This window comes from Lampetra planeri, chromosome 34, assembly GCF_965212315.1.
Source record: "Lampetra planeri chromosome 34, kcLamPlan1.2.h2, whole genome shotgun sequence".
In the NCBI taxonomy this organism is placed as follows: domain Eukaryota; kingdom Metazoa; phylum Chordata; class Hyperoartia; order Petromyzontiformes; family Petromyzontidae; genus Lampetra; species Lampetra planeri.
The window spans coordinates 13214-20255 of record NC_136140.1 but is presented as its reverse complement, the minus strand read 5'-3'; positions in this window follow the sequence as shown (position 1 = coordinate 20255).

The following is a 7042-nucleotide window of genomic DNA, read 5'->3' as shown; positions in this document are numbered from 1 at the left end:
ACATGCTTCAAATCGCTTTAAACTATTGTTATTACAGTGCGTATTTAATGTGGCGCTGCACTCTGATGTTGTCTATATTTATTTAAAGTTGCGCATTTTGATGTGACGTCACATTTCTCACACCCCCCCTCGACACACATCGTCACAAATGTCTGACCCCCCCCCAGGTGCGTGACGTCATTTATGGATGGCCCCAAAGGCGGTCGAGCGTGGTCCTAGGCACCCACGCGCTCGTCGATCGTTCCGGCCTCTTCTTCGCAGGCGCTTCTGCTAGCAGCAGTCTGTTCAGGGCACACAGCACACAGCACTTGGTCTTACTCTCGCGGGGAGCGGTGGTGCACCGGTTAGCGCGCTGCGCTCCGAACCCTGCGATCCGAGTTCGATTCCCTCTCACGGCCAACAGCAGTGGCGATTATCTGGATCGGTCCTTGGCCTCCCCGAGGTGGTCTCAAATGATCATCGAGTGGTGATTTGTAAACATCGCCACTCGGCAGCCATCGGCCGTGGTGCTGGCCACTCCACCACCTCGTGTGCCGTGTCGGCCTTAATGGGTGCTCGCTAACAGCACTTGCCCCAACGGTCTGTTAAGGCTATATGGGGAATCTTTGTCCTCGTTCAGGTGTTACGGTGGTGACGCTGGGGTTATTTGGGACCACACCCAAAGAAGATATTCTGCGGGCAACCAGGAGGAGAAGGGACGGCGCTTTTGTGGAATGTTTCCAGGAGGGGTGGTGAGTGAGGCAATGGACGAAGGAGCGCTGGATTAGAGAAGTTGGTGAAGAACGAGCTTCCTAGTGAGTGTGTGTTAGTGAGTGTGTGTTAGTGAGTGTGTGTTAGTGAGTGTGCGTGTTAGTGAGTGTGCGTGTTAGTGTGTGTGGGGAGCGGTAGTGCAGCGGTTAGCGCGCTGCGCTACGGACCTAGGGACCATGGTTCAATTCCCGCTCACGGCCACCACCAGTGACAATTATCTGAACCGGTCCAGGGCCTCCCCTAGGTCGACTCAGCCTCAAATGAGTACCCGGTGCGGTGTGTAAACATCGCCACTATGGAAACAAAGGCGGTCGGGCGTGGTGCTGGCCACCCACCCCCTTGTGTACCGTTCTGGACTTCATAGGTGCTCGCTAACAGCACTTGGCCCTACAGTCTGTTAAGGCTATACGGGGGATCTTTGTCTTTTTCTGTTGTTACTGAGTGTACGTGTTAGTGAGTGTGTGTTAGTGAGTGTGCGTTAGTGAGTGTGAGTGTTAGTGAGTGTGCGTGTTAGTGAGTGTGTGTTAGCGAGTGTGCGTGTGCGTGTTAGTGAGTGTGTGTTAGTGAGTGTATGTTAGTGAGTGTGCATTAGTGAGAGTGCGTTAATGAGTGTGCGTTAGTCAGTGTGTGTTAGTGAGTGTGCGTTAGTGAGTGTGCGATAGTGAGTGTGTGTTAGTGAGTGTGCGATAGTGAGTGCGCGTTAGTGAGTGCGCGTTAGTGAGTGCGCGGTAGTGAGTGCGCGTTAGTGAGTGCGCGTTAGTGAGCGCGCGTTAGTGAGTGTGCGTGTTAGTGAGTGTGTGTTAGTGAGTGTGTGTTAGTGAGTGTGTGTGTTAGTGAGTGTGTGTGTTAGTGAGTGTGTGTTAATGAATGTGTGTGTTAGTGTGTGTGTGTTAGTGAGGGTCCTCCAGAAACAACGAAAAGCCATTACGGATGGCCACGTGGAATGTTCGAACGCTCACTGCGGAGGAGAGGCTGCCACTCCTCTGTCGGGAGCTGGACCGGTACCGCCTGGATCTCTGTGGCATTCAGGAGGTCCGGTGGACCGGTTCTGGCTCCTGCCACCATGAGGGGTGGACAGTCCTCTACTCGGGGCAGGAGACTGCCAAACAACAGGGTGTGGCTCTTCTTTTGAACAAAAGAATGAAGGGGGCGTGGGAGCGTGGCGGTGAGCTGTGGGAAGATGTAAGCCCCAGGAAACTTTGGGCTCGCCTTCCCATCAACCGGAGGCGAGGAGTGGTGGTCGTGGTTACTTATGCCCCCACTGAAGACGAACATCCGTGGAGGGATGCAGGAAATGCCTATGAGTCAGATGCCTTCTATGACCTCCTGTGACAGGTGCTGGCTAAAGTGGCCACTCGGGACAGAGTCATCTTGTTGGGTGACTTCAATGCCCGAGTTGGTCATGATGCTGGCACCTGGTCTGGAGTGATTGGAAGGCATCGGCCAGATCAGTTCAATAACAACGGTAGGAGGCTGCTAGATTTTTGTGCAGCCCATGGGCTTGTAATTACCAACACACTCTTCCGGCATTGGCGCATCCACACAACATCATGGATGCATGCCGGGTCCAAGCAAGAACATCTGCTGGACTACATAGTGACGGACCAGCGGATGCGAGCCCATGTCCTTGACACCAGGACCTACCGTGGAGCTGATCTGCCCTCTGACCATCGACTAGTCATCTGTAAGTTGCGCCTGCCATTCTTCTACTCCGGTGGTGGGTGTACACCCAGGACCCCATTCAAACCAAAAGTGGCCTGGTCTCAGCTGATGAAAGTTGCAAGCGAGAATTTCATCATCGCTTGCAGCTGGGGTTGGCATCGTCCCCCACTCCTCCTGATGTCGAGGGTAAATGGGCGAGGTTTAGGACTGTGCCTCATGCAGCTGCAATGGCTGCTTTGGGTACGCGGTCCAGACCTCCCCAGAAACCCTGGCTGACAGAGGAGGTGTTCAGGTTAGTTGAGAAAAAGCGACAGGCCCACTCTTATCGGCTAGAGCATCCCACGTGAGAGAATGAGGTTTACCTCAGCCTTTGCTCGGAGGTCCGGAGAGCTGTAAGGCGCTGCAAGGATGGGTGGTGGTCGCGGGTTGCTGAGGAGATAGAGTCTGCCTCAGTGGCCCGCGATCACAAAACACTATTCAACTCCATCAAAAAAGTAACCTGCAGCGCCACATCTATTACCATCATTAGGGGAAAAAACGGTGATCCAATCTCCGACCCCCAGGAACAGGTTTGCAGATTTGCTGAGCATTTCTGTGAGGTCCTGGGGGAGGGGAAATCCCTCAGCCAGGAAAACATCATGGCACAAAGTGGGGATAACCCTGCTGAGGCTGCGGTGCCTCAAATATTGGAAGAGGTCACCCCCTGTGAGTGGCTGGCTGAGGTGCCATCTGTTGAGGAAGTACTGAAGGCGATCCGGAGTCTGAGACCAGGAAAGACACCGGGCAGAGATGATCTCCCAAGCAAAATGCTGAGAGAGGGTGGCGTTTGTGCACAGACTGCCCTATATGACATCACTAGATTCGAAGCTTTCGTGACTGCAGGAATTACTCTTTGGTTCTCTCGGTAAAGTCACGTAGAAAATAAAATCAAATAATAAAATACGACGTTTCGGTTGCAACACAAGCAACCTTCATCAGGTAAGAATGAATGATAAAACACAGACACTGAATCAACATAGGCAGACAACATTTAGAGAGAGACACACACAAAGACGTGTCTGCCTATGTTGTTTTCGTGTCTGTGTTTTATCATTAATTCTTACCTGATGATGGTTGATCTTCTTGGGTCTTTCGGTAAAGTCACGTAGAAGGGAAATAATAAAATAATAAAAATAAAATATCATAAAATACAATTCTCACGACGTTTCGGCCACAACGCAAGCAGCCGTCCTCAGGTGAAGAACAGGTCTGTCGGAAAGACAGTGTCTGAATGAACACCACTACTCTGCCATTGACATATTTCGTTGCTTCCTCTTAGTACCTTTCACGCGACGGGCAATGGTATAGTGTATAGCAGATTGTATAATAATATATAATAGAAAAGTGTAATGTTTAATATAATGTATAAGGTAATATATAGTATCCTAATTGTATAGTGAATATATAGCAGTGTGGTATACAGTAGGGTGGGTAGAATAATACATAGTGTAATATTACAATGTATAGTCTAAGGTAATAGGGTGGTGTATAGTAATACAGTATATAATTTAATAGCGGTGAGTACCCGGCGTTGCCCGGGCGAAAAAGGCAGACACACATGTAGTTACACACACAAATCGACTGACACACACACGTAGAGTTACACACACATATCGACTCACACATATGTGTAATGCGGGCGTAAACGACCTCCCGGAAGTGACGTCATGGGGGGAGGAGTTACGTCACGTGGGGGAGAGGGTAAGGGTCTATAAGGGGGGTAACCGGAAGCAGTCGGGAGTGATCGGGGACTGGGAAAGTGGGAGGCCACGCAGGGCGAAGGGTGAGGAGAGAGTGGCGAGATCGCCACACACCCGAGCCACGAGGATCGGCACCGTCGGCCAACGGTGACCGACCCCCGGGCAGCAGGAGCAGCGAGGAGGCTGCAGAGAGCAGCGGGTCTGCAAGGGAGGAGCCGGGCAGCAGGGGTCTGCACGATGTGACAGCAGCGGGTCTGCTAGGAGGGAGTTGGGCTACGTGAGCGACAGCAGCCTGGGGCTGCAGAGCAGAGAGTATATAGGGGAGTACCGTGAGGGAAAAGAGATCGAACCCAAATAAAGGACACAGGACAGAGAGAAGCGTCCGAGTCTTTTATTACACTGGTGTCAGAAGTGTAACGGTATGGCTAAACAACTGAGAAAAAAGAATATTCCGTCTCCGGCATCGGCTTCATCTTCCGACGACGATGACCTTCCTCCTGCGGTGGACCCGACTCCGGCAGAGGAGGAGATCCGTGCTGGGACGAGTGCGGGTCCAGGGGTCCAAGATGTCGCCGCGTTGGCGGACCAGTCTGCACCAAAGGACGCGGATTTAAGATGGAGTCAGATGGCGGAGCAACTTGAAACTCTCAAGAACGTACTTGCACAGTTGTGTGAGCTCGTTACGCCGAGGACGGCGTCGGAAGGCGATGTTGGTGGTCCGCAGGAGCCCGGTTTGTCTTCAATGTCGACGCCATCAGCCACGCGGCACGAAGACGCCATCTTGGGCGTGGCGCACGACGAAAGGCGGGAAGCCGCCATCTTGTCGACACCACGCTGCGACGCCATGTTGAACATGCCACCGGAAGAGTCAGCGGCTGGAGGGAACGCGCCAAGGCGTCGCAGTCGTCACCTAACGACTGTCAAGGAATTCTCCATCGGGGGCGATTGGAGTGCGTTCGCCTGCAGATTTTTGGCAGCGGTACGCTCGGCAAGGTGGACTGACGCCGAGGCATTAGAAGTTCTTCCGACTCTCCTTGATGACGAGTCCGTTAGATTCTTTCGCTCTATAAAAGCCGCGAAGAAGAAAACATTGCGTGGTGTGTTCGACGAAATGGCAGACGCTTACGAGCCGCCGGATGATGCTCATCGCCGGTTTGTGCAACGACAACGCGCACCCGAGGAGTCTCCGGTGGCGTATAGGGGCGCGGTACTGGAGCTGGCAATGGCCGCATACCCGGAGATGGAGCCTGACCTGTTGGAACTTCTCATCCTGGGGAAAATGTTGGAGTTGTCCCGGGATCTCGGCATTCCCATGCCGGTGTGCGGTCACGAGAAGCTCACATCCCGGGCTGTGGCTAAGTGTCTGGACGCCCAGTTCAACAGTTCAACCTGCGCCGGTGGAAGCAAGTTACGGTGTGGACGGGTGGGCCCATCGTCGAAGGGGGAGCCATGGGTTGGGACCCCAAGAAAGCAGTTTATGTGCCGGACGACAGGAGCCCGCAGGAGCTGTCGGCTGCCGCTGCTCCGTGGCCGGAGCCGCGGGCTGCGCCGCCGACACGGCCGCGTCGGGACGGGGCGCCCGCAGCAAGGCGCAACAACATCGACTGTTTCCGCTGCGGGCGTAAGGGCCATTATGCCAGGGACTGCTGGGCCCGCGTCCCGGGTCCGCCCCAGCAGGAGGCCTCGACAGCGGCCGCTCCAAGGAAGGATTCGCCAGCACAGGCAAGTCGGTGCGCACCAGACACCCGGCAAGGCTTGACACCTCACTCATCACCGTTGTCATGCGATCCGGGTGTTTTTAATAACGGGAGACCATTGACTGCGCCTTGTCGTTCGGTAACACAGTGGCGTAAGTTGGCTCGGCGGGTCGTCGCGGCCGCTACCGGTTCGTCCACCGTACCTGGGTCGATACAAGGGGTGGACGTACGGATTTTGGTAGATTCCGGAGCGTCCGCGACCATTATTTCGGATGTAATATTCCATCTCTTGAACATCCCACCAGAGGCCGTGAGTCCGGCTTACGCTTCCTGCGTCGCCGCGAACGGGGGTAGCATGGGCATTGTGGGCCAGGTGTACGCTACAATCGCTATCGGGGGAGTGTCGGCCTCGGGAATTGTGTTAATTTCGAGGTCTCTTGCGGTTCCTTGTTTATTAGGGACCGATTTTCTGGCCAAAATGCCCATTCTAATTAGAATTAATGAGAACTGCATTCAATTACCGGAAGGCCGTAAAATTGCCTTTTTGCCGTCGCCCTGGGGGCGACCTGCTCCTGTCGCCCAGGTGCAGGCGTTGTCCGAAGTGTCTGTTGATATTCCACCTGGCTCACAGATTCTCATTCCGTTGCGTTATCGGAAGCCTGTACCTGGTCGTCAAGGAGCGATTGGGGTTTTGTTGTCGCCGTCCGCCACCATCACGGGTGGATCGGCGCTGGTTGGGGCACAAACTATTGTTCGGCCAGACCAGCAGCCGTTTTTGCAGGTGCTTAACGCGAGTGCCGAAAGCGTGTGTGTGCCGGCGGGTACCGTTGTGGCACATGCCACTACTGCGTTTACAGCTCATGCTGATCTGTCCGGCCGGGGGTTTGTTGGAGGTGTTTCGGGCCCCGGAGCTGTAGATGACCGCTGGATTGCTGAATTGTGTGGGGAGAATTCAGCTCTTTCCGGGGAACAACGTTGTGCGATTCGTAAATTATTATCGAGCTATTCTGATGTGTTTAGCTCCGATGATTTGGACTTAGGACGCACCTCGTTACTTTACCATCATATTGACACAGGGGACGCTGCCCCTATTCGGTTGAACTCGCATCGGATGAGTCCGGCTGAGCGGGAGCATGTTCGAGGGGCAGTGGATGACATGTTGGCTGCGGACATAATATCTCCATCTAACAGCCC